General features: G+C 43.8%; 1 protein-coding gene across 5 annotated transcripts in view; it reads right to left on the bottom strand.

Moving 5' to 3' along the window:
* FBXW7 (F-box and WD repeat domain containing 7) overlaps nucleotides 1-16,396 on the bottom strand; it is a 312,068-nt gene that overhangs the window by 272,045 nt on the left and 23,627 nt on the right. For all 5 annotated transcript variants that reach the window (XM_068278997.1, XM_068279040.1, XM_068279050.1 and 2 more), the window contains exon 2: nucleotides 5,732-6,124. The gene's annotated coding sequence lies outside the window, so the exon portion shown is untranslated. The remainder of the gene's footprint in view (nucleotides 1-5,731; nucleotides 6,125-16,396) is intronic.

The following is a 16,396-nucleotide window of genomic DNA, read 5'->3' as shown; positions in this document are numbered from 1 at the left end:
GCATCAGGTGTACCTAGCATTATGCTGGGAATACATGGCTCGATTCTGAGCCATTTAGATGGCTCGATAGATAGTTTACGACATGTCCGATCTCCCGCCCGATCGTTTCCGCGTTCGATTTCGCATTGAGGACAATGGAAAAAGATAAGAAAAACGAGCGGAAGATAAGAGAATTGTCTTTGGAATCAAGCAGGGAATCGATTGGGTGGGGGAATCGAGCGGGAAAATCGAGCCGTGCATGCCCAGCACATCAGAGAACAGGCTACAATACCCTTACTCATCAGGCTAAATGTCCTGTGAATTTTCCCTGTTGCGTGCTTAGTGCTGGCAATGCTAGGAATGGCAATTTCTATGTAGGAAAAAAAAAGGGGGGGGGGGGGGGGGGGAGCAGCAGAAAGCAGCTGTGGGGAAGTGATAATAGTGGAAACATAACTGTGGGAAGCATGTCGGTTTTTGCAACATGCAGATCATGTCAGATTTGTTTGAAGTATGCTTTAAAAGTAAAGGTTTGCTAAAGGCTTCCACATGTAAATAAAATAAAAAAAAACCTGAACCTTCACTTCAGAATACAAATAGAAAAGAGAAAAAAAAAACATTGTTACATACAGCTACAAAAGCTACTTGTATAAGTTTGCCAATAAAACGATTTGTTCATTGAAACCTACTAATAATGTAACCTTTTGTTACATTTCGAAACTTCAGAAACCCCTTATGAGGAATCTAGCTTGGTATGTTTCTGTCCACTGTCTAAGCTACAAATTTCTCTTCAAGAAGAAAGAGTGAATTGTATTGAGCATGTGGTACAGTAACTGACTGCATACTGTCATTAGAAAGAAGAGAAAGAGCAACACTGAAAATTATTTATCAAACCTTATTTTCTTTTGCTCCAAAGATTCCTTGAAGCCTAACTATAACCTGGCAGAACAAATTGTCCTCAGGAGATAAAATAAATTAAACTCGCCTACTAAAAATTGTCTCTCTCTAATAAACTTAAATATGGAGTTGGCAGTAGGCATAATGTCACCGCTACATACAAATAGAGCCCTTGCCACCCAAGCTCCCAGTGGCTCTCTTCCCATTCACTGTTATTAAGATTTGGGCACATCCTATGGCCCCTCACTCACGGGAGGCTGAGGTCTCTTTCGCAGTGGGACGTTGCGTTTGATGCGATGTTAAAGTCGCACAACGTGCCCCTAAGGCAGCGCATGTAGGTTATGAAATTGGACATTATTTTGCACTGCGTTATGTGTCTCTTGGCGCGCCGGTTTCTTCGCATACTGATCGAACAAAAACGGCGCATACGTTATTAAAAAAAAAAAACATTACTGAGCATGTGCAACACACATAAAGCAGCAAATTTATTGCTAAACGCACAGCATGCAGCACTTTCTAAATATTGCTACACGTTACACACAACGCAACGTGTGCACTGTGAATGTCGCACAGACTTTGTACTGCTGTGCGTTAGTCTGCGTTATAATTTTTTATAACGTGCAACTTTAACGTCCCACTGTGAAAGAGGCCTGAAGGCAGTGAAATCACCGCCTGTCAGTTGCTCCTGTGCATAGGCCAGGTGCTTGCTAGTGCTTGGCACGGGCGTTGGGAAGGAGGATCCGCCTATGGAGTTACAGCTGAGCGCAACCCTGACCATACTCAGATGCGGTAAGTCGCAGGGTGTTTTGCCGCCAGATAACACAGTCATCTGTGAAACGATGATATGCACCACGCTGCCATTCAACTGCATGAATTTACAGCCAAAATGTGCTCGCTGACCGTATGCTTCACTGTAGGTAACACAACTAGGGCTGTGAAGTCGGGGTCAAGGAGTCAGAACAATTTTTGGGTACCTGGGGCTGGATGACTTTTGTACCCACTCCATAGCCCTGCAGGGGCTGTGGAGTCGGAGCAATTTTTGGGTACCTGGAGTCTCTGGTTTCATAAACTGAGGAGTCAGAGTTGGATGATGTTTGCACTTACTCCACAGCCCTGGACACAACACGCAGATAATGTGCAGCTCAACTTTCCTGTTGCACTCCTACTGTTACAGGAAATGCCTCGCTCACTGTGAACCGAGCCTAAGATTAGGCAGGCAAATCCTACTAACTTAATAGAAGACAATTTTGTAGTAAAGCCAGTCTAGGTTTGCTAAATTTCTTATGATTTTCGGGCAGCACGGTGGCGTAGTGGTTAGTGCTCTCGTCTTGCAGCGCTGGGTCCCCTGTTCAAATCCCAGCCAGGTCAACATCTGCAAGGAGTTTGTATGTTCTCCGCGTGTATGTGTGGGTTTTCTTCATGCACTCCAGTTTCCTCCCACATCCCAAGAACATACAGATAAGTTAATTGGCTTCCCCCTAAATTAGCCCTAGACTACGATACATATACTACACTATATATACATAGACATATGACTATGGTAGGGACTAAATTGTGAGCCCCTCTGAGGGTCAGTTAGTGACAAGACTATACACTGTATAAATACTTTAAATAAATAAATAAATTTTCACACTGGAGCCCAAAGCTTTTCTATGATTTAGGCATCTCTCACACAGAGGCTGAATAGAGCTATGCGCCTTTGGCTGCAATTTTGGGAAACCAACAGGCAGCATTTGAAACACCTCATGTGATTTCATTTGACACATACTGGTGTTACGCGGTGAGCGCAAGCAAGCAACCGGCCAGTGCACGGGGCAGCGAACAGGCAATGAATTCACCTGCTTCAGCCTCTCCTATAAACAAAACCTAACAGAGTCTTCTGAAACAGAAACAGGCCATAAAACAAGCAAACATTGTTCACACAACAGAAAATGGCTAGAAAAACAAACCAATCATTTTCAGTAAGGGTGTTTCCTGCATAAACATGGTAAACAGTTATGTAACCATGTCTGTGTCCATCTGAAGATGAGCAGTCTCTCAAACATTACACTGTAAAATGAGGGCTGCGCAGTTGGCAGGCTGGCCAACCATGTGTTCAGTAACATCAACAATGTTAATTAAAATATTTCCAAATATTCAGCTCTGCATAAGAAAGAAAGTTCTCTTATAATGCATCCTTTCAGCTCAGTGAGTGAGTATGCAAATCTTCCATTACAATCATTTGACTACATTCATGCTCTGGGGATGCTAAATTAATCTGAAAAGAAATATAAAATGACAAGAAATGCTCAGGATGCTTTTTTAGAGTCTACTTAAACCCAGATATTTACAATGTATCTTATTTGCAAAGAGCATTACTGCGCTTTCCTACCAAAATCCTATTAAAGGACCATAAACATGAAAAATTGTACAATATAAAGGATACCCGAACTGACATGTGACATGATGAGATAGACATGCGTATGTACAGTGCCTAGCACACAAATAACTATGCTGTGTTCCTTTTTTTTATTTCTCTGCCTGAAAGAGTTAAATATCAGGTATGTAAGTGGCTGACTCAGTCCTGACTCAGACAGGAAGGGACTACAGTGTGACTCTCACTGATAAGAAATTTCCCTTTTTATCTCTTTCTTGCTCTCAGATGCAATTTTCTGCTAGGAAAGTGTTTTATAGTTGGAATTTCTTATCAGTGAGGGTCGCACTGTAGTCACTTCCTGTCTCAGTCAGGACTGAGTCAGCCACTTTCATATCTGATATTTAACTCTTTCAGGCAGAGAAAGAAAAAAAGGAACACAGCATAGTTATTTGTGTGCTAGGCACTGTACATACACATGTCTATCTCATCATGTCACATGTCAGTTCGGGTATCCTTTAAATTTCATGTGTATAAGAAGTACATTTTTTTTCCAGAGTAAAATACACTCTATATTACTTTGCTCCTATGTTGCTGTTGATTAAGGCAAGCAGTAAAAATCTGACATCTGACAGGTTTTGGACCAGCTCATCTTCACATGGGGGATTCTCAGCATTTCCTTTTTTCTTTACAAAAGCTCTCCCTGGACAGGATCTATAGATGCCAGCCAACCTACCTACTAATTTGCACACTATTTTTGCAGTTGAGCAATGTCAAAACTGCCATTGAGAAAGTGCTTCTGAAAATAAACCCGGAGAATCCCCTGAGGCGGTGGACTAGTTCAACACCTGTCAGTTCTGTCAAACTATTGTAAGTGACAGCAACAAATATAAAAATGTATAGAGCATTTTACTCTGGAACAAATGTACATTTTATACACTTACATGCATTTTAGATTTTACATTATTTCATGATAGTGGTCTTTTAAAGAAGAACTCCATCCAGTGCTTTATTACAGCATACTAGAGTGCACCATCTACAGCATGTGCAGAGCAAGTACATAACTTTGCATGCAAATAATGTTTAAAAAAATATTCTTAATGTAAAGCTCCATAAATGATTCTATGTATAGCAGAAAACTCGCTGGGCTGCTGTACTGAAGCTGGAGGCCATACGTCATTCAGACACCTGCCTAGATTTTTTAGTATCTGGGAGTAGGTGGTAAAAGTTTGAAACCCTTGCCTCAGTGGAATCGAGGCAAAATACAGTTTACAAAAGACTAGTAAATTAGCAGCTGTTATGTGAAGCATCAGCAGCAAGATTTGTTACTATCTTTTAAACACTGCAGGCTGTCCTAGATTTAGTAGAGATAAGTTCTTGCTGCAGGTGAAGCATATGCTGGCAATAGCACACACTGTAATTCACTAAGCCCTCCGCAATCCTTGCAAAATTCTGATGTGACCCAGATGAGGAGTCCAACCTTTTTTGGAATCTGAAGTGAGGTGCATATGAGGGCTGCCATAATTATTTCCTTTTAGACAATCCCAGTTTCCTGGCATCCTGCTTATCTCTCTGGCACCAGCAGTGTTTGTATCACGCAACTGAAAGAAGCATACGGCTTATCTAGTCAGACTTGAGTCAGAAACATCTGACCTTTATGAATGTTCAGAATCTACGGCTTAAGCACACACACCAAGTAAAAACTTGTCCAAGGCAGCCGATAACAACTGCCACAGCCAAGAGCCAAGCGTGCGAACAGCGGCCCCCCGATGCCTCAGCCAGCAATCAGCGTGGTGGATCGATATGGCCGATTGCTGGCCGAGAGCATTTTTCTCCCAAGTTACCCGACTCGGCACATGATTGCTGTCCTCCCGCCCATCGGCCCCTACCTCCAAATAGCAACAGAACATAACACTAGCCTATAGACTAGCGACTCATGTTTAGTACCGATCTCAGCCATGGGACATTGTTCGTAAGAGGCTTAAGGTTGTCAGAGACAGAGGACCAGCAGGACAGCTAGGCAATTTGCACTGTTTGAAATGAATTAAATGTCACCCTCTGTATCCCTCTCACTTCAAGTTCTCTTTAAAAGCAAGCAATATTTAAAATAAAAATCCAGCCAAGTTTTGCAGGATTGCTTACGATGTGTTCCAAAGATACTGCAGCCTTAGTAAATCAAGTCATTGATCTCAAAATCCAAGCATAGTGCCATGTTATCCCATTTACAGTCAATAACAACTCCCTGCCATGGTATTATGTGTGCCGGACATGTCAGATCTTACACACGTATTACATTCACCCACTGTACAAAGCAATACAGAATCCACTTCCACAAATCCATCATTCATCAATCTTTACACACATCACCAGATCTATCAGATGTGGAGTGCACTGAAAAACTAAACATTGCCTTATACCATACCTTGGCAGTACCGCAGATCAATACACAGAAATCAATGACAAATGGATTACCTCCAATATGAGAGATTCTACTGACAAACTCACCTGCTCCAGTTGACAACCCTGTGGAGACAGATTGACAATGATTCTTAGAAATCCTTTTTGGCAGTAAAAGTTAAGCAGCCTCCAGATATCCTGACGTCAGGATGGGAGTAACAAATCCATGGTGGTGGCGATATTCAACAGCTTTCTGTTTCTGAAATGAACTTCAGTAGCTGCAGCTCGGTAAAGTGATGCACTTAGAAGGACACAAAGTTCTCTGGCTTCAAGTTAGCTTTGCCAAAGGAAGATTATTTGACAGCATTCCTCAAAGGCTTCTCATGCACAGCATCCTTCTACTCAGCCTCCTATCACTTCAGCACTTCAGGTGTGCAGATCAGGAAACAAGTCAGAATTTACATAAGAGTGTACATGATTTATCCAATAGAAGCTGGTAATCTGCAGGGAGAGAGAAGAGGATATTAAAATGACATGCAAATACTTCTATGCAACTCTTATTTCATCAAAAACCAAAAAGTATTCCAGTGGGATTTGCACAGGCAAACGGATCATTATGTTACATTAAACTAGCAATGACACTGGAGAAAAGAAGGCAGTGTGGAATGCATGAGCACAGGTACAGATTAAGCGTATGACAGTGTGTTTGATGTTACTATAACGCTAGTTATTATTATTACAAGTAGACCTAACGGGCTCTAAGTCTGTGTTTCTGGGCGCGCTACACGCTACACTGAGATAGGAGGCACACGCAGGGACACAGTGGTTTTATTATAGAGGATTATTGATTTGCAGTTAAAGGAAACACAAGGTGAAAATAAACTTGAGATAAACAATTGTATCTATCCTCCTCCTCCTAAAGATTTTTTTTTAGAGATTAGATATCTTACAGATTTAGGCCCAGTGCACACCAAAAACCGCTAGCAGATTCGCAAAACGCTAGAGGTTTTTGAAGTAGATTTTCACAGCGATTCTAGGCATGTTTAGAGAGGTTTTCTAAACATGCCTAGCGTTTTTTTGGAGCGTTTTTGTGTAGCAGATTTCATATATTGTTACAGTAAAGCTCATACTGAACAGCTTCTGTAACAAAAACGCTTGGAAAACCGCTCTGATCTACCATTTTTCAGAGCCGTTTTCCACTTTCCTATACTTTAACACTGAGGCAGAAACACCTCAGAAATCTAAAAAATGCTGCAGCCCCCGAGTTTGCGTTTGTGGAAAAAACGAACCGCTCTGGTGTGCACTAGCCCATTGAAATACATCACTCAAGCAGTTTTCAAACCACTAGCGTTTTTAAAAACGCTCCAGAACCGCTCTGGTGTGCACCAGCCCTTACTTTATATTAAAATCTACTTTTTAAGGGTTTTTTTTGTGCTTAATTGTCTCTGCTCAGCGACAAATTCATTGAAGTATGCCAGAGCTAACTATTGACACTTTTAATTTAGTCTGCTCACAGAAGCCATTTTCTGCTAGGAAAGTTTTTTATGGCTGTAGTTCCTTATCAGTGAGGGTACGCTATAGCCTGACCCAGCCCCGTCCCCAACAGAAACTGTCACTTGCATACCTGATTTTTAAAGGAGTTCCGAGGTGAGAAACGAAACTGAAAAGACTTCTTCCAGCCCCTAAAAGTCATTTGGGTCCCTTGCCAGAGAGAACCAGAGTGACCAGAGTGGAAGTGAGGAACCCAAATGACTTTTAGGGGCTGAAAGGAGCCCCAGTTAAGTAAAACTTCATTTCTTTATTCGTCTTGGAAGTCCTTTAACTCCTTCAGGCAGAGAAAGAAAAAAAAAAGGAACACAGCACAGTTATTTGTGTGTTTGGCACTGTACATACACATCTATCTCATCATGACACATGTCATCTCGGGTATCCTTTAAACAGATAATAAAATATCAAGGAGAAAATAGAGATTATTCCCACACTTGTCAGTAAAATGTCATGGTTTTATTCTAAATAATTGCAACACTTTTAAAATCATGGTTCTCAATTCATACCTTATTTCCTAGGTTATTTATATACAGACTGAAAATAGAGATAAAAACCATGTGCAATCTCACAACTATTTACAAGCAGTACAGTAAACGTGGCCATACACTAATACAGCCACCAGATCAACTATCAGATCGGATCTGATCAGAGAGGGATCTATTAGCTGCTCACACACTGTACAGATGATCAATAGATTTCAGCATGAAAAGCTATCGCCTTTAGTTTAGACCCAAGCTTCACAGGTTAGGGTTCTAAAAAGCAGCCTGATGGCTCACATTGGCAATGATTATGTTCCTTGCATGTCGTTCTTGCAATTGATATAGGAAATATTTGGTTATTATTTTTAGCATTTAGTTCCTATTTTGATACACAATTAAAAAAAGTTAAAGATACCATAAATCAAGGACCATTTTTGAAGGAGTATAAGGGTTTTGTATTTTTTTTTTTTTTTGCCCAGTTGAAAAATCTGACCAATATATGTTGTTACAGAAACAGCAATGCGAGAATGGCAGTCATCAGGAGCGTAACTAGAATGGAGCAGGGGGCCCAAACTACCTTCCATTCCACCAATACAGTGGACTATACTTCATGTGTTTTTGTGGCTACACTTGTTATGGGTTTGAAGATAGTGATGACCACACTTGTTTTATGAGCCTTGTGAGATGGACCCCAAGGCTGAGAAGGGCAGGTGGGAGCATTGGGAGGCCCCATCAAAGTTTCACTGAGGGGCCCCCATGGATTGTAGTTACGCTCCTGGCAGTCATAATAAAGTCTCCTGCTTCCAACAGTAATTTTTACAGTACTGAGAACGTTGCACCAGATGAAGGACCATTGGGGTCCGTAATATAGTAGTAGTATAAAGGTAGCCCAGTGTTCTCCCCACAAATTTCTTCCAGCCAGGTGGCATGAAAAAGTAGCCGGGTGGGGCGAGATGAGAGAATGCTGGGCCGGCGCTTCTCTTCACAATTCAGCTTACAGCAGAGAAAGAGAGGAGCCGACGACAGCCGGGTGCTGACCAAAACTAGCCGGGTGGAGCACCCGGCTAAAAGAGCCTGGGGAGAACACTGTAGCCATACCTCAGGCGACTTGGCGGCCAATCGACCATCCGATTCAATTATAATAATAAAATTGGATGAAAATCGATGCTTGCCCAACCGATAATGCAACAAATGTCGGGTCACAATTAGTCGCATTAGTCGATCACACATGCTGCAAGATGTAGGGCTCACTTGCTCGATCAGGTGCGTGGCGGTAACGGCGTGCAATATCGTGACAAGCGACAAAACCCCTGGTGCTGTCCCCCCTAACGTTAAATGTCCCCCCGATGCCCAGTGCAAGTGATACATTACCTGTCTGCTTGTCCTCGTCTGGCTCCGGGCGCACTCCATTCTCCATACACGAGCGCCCCACTTGGTTGCCTAGTAAGGGCCCACATGTGCCGTCAAATGTCACACACATGGCCACGTTACTAGGCAACCACGTGGCGCACGTGTATGGAGAACGGAGGAATCCCGGAGCCAGCGGAGGACAAGCAGAGGCAGGTAATGTATCCCTTAAACTGGTCACCAGGGGACATTAAACATTAGGAGGATAGCGTCGGGTCGGCAAGGCGGCCGGATGCGGCATCAAAGGCCGAAACCTGATCGATTTCAGCATGTAATTGATCGGGAATTGGCCTGCGGTGTATGGACAGCTGACCGATCTCTCTCTAATCAGATTTGATCAGAGAGAGATTTGTCCCTTGGTCGAATCTGCCCATCACTGCTAGATGTATGGCTACCTTGTATGGCTAACCTGTTCTAATACAAGCACTATTACAGCCAGCTGTGTGCTGCCTCCTCTCTTTACTTAGGCAGGTACTGTGTATACCACAAAGAACAAACAATCAATTTCATGATGAGCAAATAAAAACAAGTGATTTCAGTAGTACGGACAACGTCCCTTAAATCTGTCACCATCATCACGTGACAAGTGGTGGTGACAGCTGAACATAAAAGCAGCCACAGCTCAGTAGTGGGAGATGTCTGTAACTCTTAAGAGGCCCATACACTGGTCAATTTCAGTCATTGATCAATAGATTCTATGAAAACTATTCTATCAACCGATCCATTTGCAGATGATTTCGATTGATTTGATCTGACAGGATGGAAAATCTAGGTCGCTGGCAGCAGATCGATGGCCCACAGAGTTGCATTGGATCCAATGGTCCAATGATGCATTGAGATCGATTTCCAATAGATTTCATTCAGAAATCTACTGGAAATCTGTTCCTAGTGTTTGACATACATCAGATAGATTCCTGTCAGATTCAACATGACAGGCATCTGCCAGAAATCTGTTGGATGGTTGATTCTGATGCACTATAAAAGTGGCCATACACTTATAGATGTGCAGCAGATTAGACCATCCGATAGATTTTTTTCCCTCAGATGCCTGTCAAGTTGAATCTGACAGGAATCTATCTGATGTGTGCCACACACTGGGAAAAAAATTCAAATAGATTTAATTCTGAAATCTATTGGAAATCTATATAAATGCATTATTGGACCATTAGATCCAATGCAACTCTATGGGCCATCGATCTGCTGCCAGCAGCAAATCAACCTAGATTTTCCATCCTGTCAGATAGATCAAATCCATCGAAATCGGCCGCAAATCGATCGATCGATAGATTTGATTGATTCGATTTCTGATCAATCGATCGATTCTATAGAATCGATCGATGGCTGAAATTGACCAGTGTATGGGCCCCTTAAGTGTATGGCCACCTTTAGATAGATTTCCAATAGACTTTATTCTGAAATCTATTAGAAATCTGTTCCTAGTGTGTGGCACACATCAGATAGATTCCTGTCAGATTCGACTTGACAGGCATCTGACGGAAATCTATCTGATGGTCGAATCTGCTGCAAAATCTATAAGTGTATGGCCACCTTTAACCACCTCTGACTCTCAACATGCACATGTAAATAATTTCAGAGAATTAGTACATTGTACACTTAAAACACAACAACACGGAATTGTAAACAACCATTAAAGAGAACCCCAGGTGGGATTTAATTATGCTAGTGGGGGACAGAGGCTGGTTGTGCACACTAACACCAGCCTCTGTTGCCCCATGGTGTGCCTCCAAGACCCCCCTGCGCGCCGCTATACCCCCCGTAGTGCTGGCGACACGCAGCGTGTCGCCAGCACAATGTTTACCTCTGCCTGTTTGTGAGCGCCGCTCCCCCGCGCCGATACGGAGGAGGCGGGAGAGCGGCGCTAACAGACAGGCAGAGGTAAACATTGTGCTGGCGACACGCTGCGTGTCGCCAGCACTGCGGGGGGTATAGTGGCGCGCAGGGGGGTCTTGGAGGCACACCATGGGGCAACAGAGGCTGGTGTTAGTGTGCACAACCAGCCTCTGTCCCCCACTAGCATAATTAAATCCCACCTCGGGTTCTCTTTAAGGCCAACATTGCCTAAAAGTGTGTACCTCAAGAGCATTACAATGTGATTGTTCATCAGTCAAATGCAACCACATTAATAAAAGGACCTGAACATTTTGGTGGGATTGAATCAAATGTAATGTTTTTAAAGCAGTTGTCCTTCTTGATCTTGCGACTCCACCAATGACACCCTTCCCATGTACTAAAGGTGGCCACACACGATACAATAAAATGATCCGATTTTACAGCAATTCGATAAAAACGATCATATCTCCCGAAAAAAATCGAAAGCTTTTTTTTTTATTCGACTGAAAAATCCGATCGGATTTCCCGTTTTCTTCAATTTTTATCGATCCGGAATGCCAGATATTTTTCTTTAATCTTTCTAAAGATTGTATGGTGTGCGTTAGATTGTCAATTTATTAAGTTACACACCCTAGCAATTTTGTCAGAGTTTCCAATCATTTTTTATCATAATTGGGGAAAAATTCAACATGTGTGTGTGGTACATTGGTCATATTTTTGAAATGTTACAATCAGTCAGAAAAATTGATTGCAATTCTTAAATTGAACAGATATTTTAAAAAAATGTATGGTGTGTGGCCACCTTAACTCAGACTTGAATTGCTGGGTCACTGTAAAATCGCTTTTCTTAGTGCCAGTGATTTGAAAAGTGCCAGCTAATGTAATGCTGTGTGCCATTTTTACAATTTTTTTTTACTCACATAGCGCAAGTAAATACACATACATAGCGTTACATTAGCAAGAGATTTTGAAATCACCGGCGATTGGAAAAGCGCTTGTACTGTGAGCCAGCCTTTAACCAGCGTCCATAGAAGGTTTTATTTTTTGTCACAAGTTAGCGGAAATTGATTTTTATTGTTTTTTTCACAAAGTGTCATTTTCCACTAACTTGTGACAAAAAATAAAATCTTCTATGAACTCACCATACCCCTAACGGAATACCTTGGGGTGTCTTCTTTCTAAAATGGGGTCACTTGTGGGGTTCCTATACTGCCCTGGCATTTTAGGGGCCCAAAACCGTGAGGAGTAATCTGGAAACCAAATGCCTCAAAAAATTAGCATATTGTGATAAAGATCATTATTTTCTGTAATGTACTGATAAACATTAGACGTTCATATATTTTAGATTCATTACACACAACTGAAGTAGTTCAAGCCTTTTATTGTTTTAATATTGATTTTGGCATACAGCTCATGAAAACCCCAAATTCCTATCTAAAAAAAAATAGCATATTTCATCCGACCAATAAAAGAAAAGTGTTTTTAAAACAAAAAAAGTCAACCTTCAACTAATTATGTTCAGTTATGCACTCAATACTTGGTCGGGAATCCTTTTGCAGAAATGACTGCTTCAATGCGGCGTGGCATGGAGGCAATCAGCCTGTGGCACTGCTCAGGTGTTATGGAGGCCCAGGATGCTTTGATAGCGGCCTTAAGCTCATCCAGAGTGTTGGGTCTTGCGTCTCTCAACTTTCTCTTCACAATATCCCACAGATTCTCTATGGGGTTCAGGTCAGGAGAGTTGGCAGGCCAATTGAGCACAGTAATACCATGGTCAGTAAACCATTTACCAGTGGTTTTGGCACTGTGAGCAGGTGCCAGGTCGTGCTGAAAAATGAAATCTTCATCTCCATAAAGCTTTTCAGCAGATGGAAGCATGAAGTGCTCCAAAATCTCCAGATAGCTAGCTGCATTGACCCTGCCCTTGATAAAACTAAGTGGACCAACACCAGCAGCTGACATGGCACCCCAGACCATCACTGACTGTGGGTACTTGACACTGGACTTCAGGCATTTTGGCATTTCCCTCTCCCCAGTCTTCCTCCAGACTCTGGCACCTTAATTTCTGAATGACATGCAAAAGTTGCTTTCATCCGAAAAAAGTACTTTGGACCACTGAGCAACAGTTCAGTGCCGCTTCTCTGTAGCCCAGGTCAGGCGCTTCTGCCGCTGTTTCTGGTTCAAAAGTGGCTTGACCTGGGTAATGCGGCACCTGTAGCCCATTTCCTGCACACGCCTGTACACGGTGGCTCTGGATGTTTCTACTCCAGACTCAGTCCGCTGCTTCCGCAGGTCCCCCAAGGTCTGGAATCGGTCCTTCTCCACAATCTTCCTCAGGGTCCGGTCACCTCTTCTCGTTGTGCAGCGTTTTCTGCCACACTTTTTCCTTCCCACAGACTTCCCACTGAGGTGCCTTGATACAGCACTCTGGGAAAAGCCTATTCGTTTAGAAATTTCTGTGTCTTACCCTCTTCCTTGAAGGTGTCAATGATGGCCTTCTGGACAGCAGTCAGGTCAGCAATCTTACCCATGATTGCGGTTTTGAGTAATGAACCAGGCTGGGAGTTTTTAAAAGCCTCAGAAATCTTTTGCAGGTGTTTAGAGTTAAGTAGTTGATTCAGATGATAGTTAATAGCTCGTTTAGAGAACCTTTTCATGATATGCTAATTTTTGGAGATAGGAATTTTGGGTTTTCATGAGCTGTATGCCAAAATCATCAATACTAAAACAATAAAAGGCTTGAACTACTTCAGTTGTGTGTAATGAATCTAAAATATATGAAAGTCTAATGTTTATCAGTAAATTACAGAAAATAATGAACTTTATCACAACATGCTAATTTTTTTAGAAGGACCTTTAAGCATCTGCAAATTTTGATGACAGGTGGTCTATGAGGGGCCAAATTTTGTGGAACCGGTCTTAGATGACAGGTTGTATTGGCACTGAAGTGCAGGAAGCGCAGCATGTTCTCAAATCGTGACCTGGACATGGCAGCAGAGAACATGGGCATGTGATGTATTGGGTGCGTAGACCAATAAGACCGCAATACATTCTTTTTGACTAGACCCATGTTAAGGAAAAGGGCCAAAAAAATGTTAAGTTTGGAAACTTGGAGTGGTTTCCACCGAAAAGGCTGAGCATGGTAGCTTCTCGGATTGGCGGGTAGCGTATTGTGTGGCATAACGGTTGGTCTCAGCCACAATTAAGTCGTAAAGATCCACGGTGCAGAACAGATGAAAAAAGTCTAGGGTCGATCTTAGATTATCTGTCTCCACCTGGACTCCAGACTGGGCGGTGAAAGGGGGCAGTACGGGTGCGGCGGAACAAGGGGATTGCCAATTGGGATTTGCCAGCACCTCTGGGAGACTATGGGTAGTACAAGCCCGTTTTGCTGGTGGCTGCGACTCGGGTCTTAATGTACGTGCCACCGAACCAGTTTCTACTACCATGCTGGTGCTCGCCACTTCACCAGGGTCTATGGTAGTACTGGTGCTAGGTCCAGGAGATGCTACGCTGCTGGTGCATGCCTCACCAAGAAAACTCGGATCAGCACTAGCACCACTCTGCTGCCCTTGAATCTGATCCTGCGCCACCTGCGGTCCAGTGACATGGGGTGTGGTACGCCTGGCTCTAGCCGGGACCTCAACCTCGTCATTGCTATCGGTCAGAGAGCCACTGCTGTTCACCGGTTCATATTCTGACCCGGATGATTCGTCGGATGAGGCTTCCCAATCGCACTCACCCTACTGGGCCAGAATCTCGGCGGCCTCTTCAGCGGAATACCCCTTTTTTTGCAATGGTCGACTGCTAAATTTAGGGGGTATTCCTCTGAGACTACCCAGGAAAAAGAGCACCTACCTAGTAAAAGGGAGTACTTGTGAAGTAGAACGCTGTGGTCACTGAGTTTTGATTTAAAAAAAAAAAAAAAAAATCAAAACTGATCTTTACAGTGCCACAGCTATTGTACAGTGTTTTTTGCAGTGATCAGAAAAAAAAAATTCTGTCACTGCGGTGGGGCGGGCTAAATGCATGTGCAGGCGAATAATCAGGCCTGATCGGTCAAACACTGCGTTTTTAGTGTATCCTAGTGACCCTAATATAGATCTGACTGCGATCAGTAATGATAACTTACAGATACTAGGGCTGCTCAAATCCGGATCCAGGAGATACCCGGATAGTTGCTATCCGGATATCTCCCAGTAAACCTGTGCGGGGGGGGGGGGGGGGTCAAGCTTACCTGTCTGACGTCTTCTTCGTCCGTCCCTGGCGCCTCCCACGATGCGGTCCATGCGCATCACGTGACTACAAACTCTTCCTCCTTCAACCCGGAAGGAGGAAGTGTTTGTACTCATGTGAACGCCGTGTGGAACGCATCGTGGGCCTCCTGGATCCAAATTTGAGCAGCCCTAACAGATACTATATAGTAGCAATGCTGATTAGCGACTGTGATGATGCTAATCAGCAACTAATTAGTGACTGCGGTGTAGTGGGCTGGGTGCTAACTGAAGCTAACTACCCAACGAAGGGTCCTAGCTAAATAACTGGCCTAACTGTTAACACTGTTTTCACTGATCACTGTTTTTAGATCACTAGGATAGTGACAGGGGGGTGATCGGGGGTTCTGAGGGTGTGGGCGGGTGCTCAGAAACCCGCAAATGGCAGATTAGGGCCTAATCTGATGGGTAGGAGTGCTAGGGGGTGACAGGAGGTGATTGATGGGTGTCTCAGGGGGCGATTAGAGGGGAGGAAAGATGCAATCAATGCACTGGGGAGGTGATCAGGGGGGGTCTGAGGGGTCTCTGAGGGTGTGGGCGGGAGTTTGGGTGTCCACAAGGAGCAGATTAGGGTCTGATTTGATGGGTAGCAGTGACAGGTGGTGACGGGGGTAATTGATAGGTGATCTGTAGGTGATTACAGGGGAGAATATATGCAAGCAATGCACTGGCGAGTTGATCAGAGGTGGTCTGAGGGTGATCTGAGGGTGTGGGTGGGTGATTGGGTGCCCGCAAGGGGCAGATTAGGGTCTAATCTGAAGGGTAGCAGTGACAGGTGGTGACAGGGGGTGGTTGATGGGTGATCAGTGGGTGATTAGAGGGGAGAACAGATGTAAACAATGCACTTGGGAGGTGATCTGAGGGCGCGTCTGAGAGCAATCTAAGGGTGTGGGCGGGTGATCAGGTGCCCGCAAGGCGCAGGTTAGGGTCTGATCTGATGGGTGGCAGTGACAGGGGGTGATTGACAGGTGATCAGTGGGTGATTACAGGGGAGAATGGATGGATACAGTACACAGGGGGGGGGGGGGGCTCTGGGGAGGATCTGAGGGCATGGGGGGGGGGTGATCAGGAGCTCCCAGGGGGCTGATTAGAGCCTAATCTAAAATATAGAGTTGACAGTTAGTGACAGGGAGTAATTGATGGGTGATTAGGGGGTGATTGGGTGCAAACAGTGGTCTGAGGGGGTGATGGGGGGGGGGGTCTGAGGGGTGCTG

This window comes from Hyperolius riggenbachi, chromosome 1, assembly GCF_040937935.1.
Source record: "Hyperolius riggenbachi isolate aHypRig1 chromosome 1, aHypRig1.pri, whole genome shotgun sequence".
Taxonomy (NCBI): Eukaryota; Metazoa; Chordata; class Amphibia; order Anura; family Hyperoliidae; genus Hyperolius; species Hyperolius riggenbachi.
Note: the sequence above shows the minus strand (reverse complement) of the source record. Positions and strands in the feature narration are given on the sequence as shown.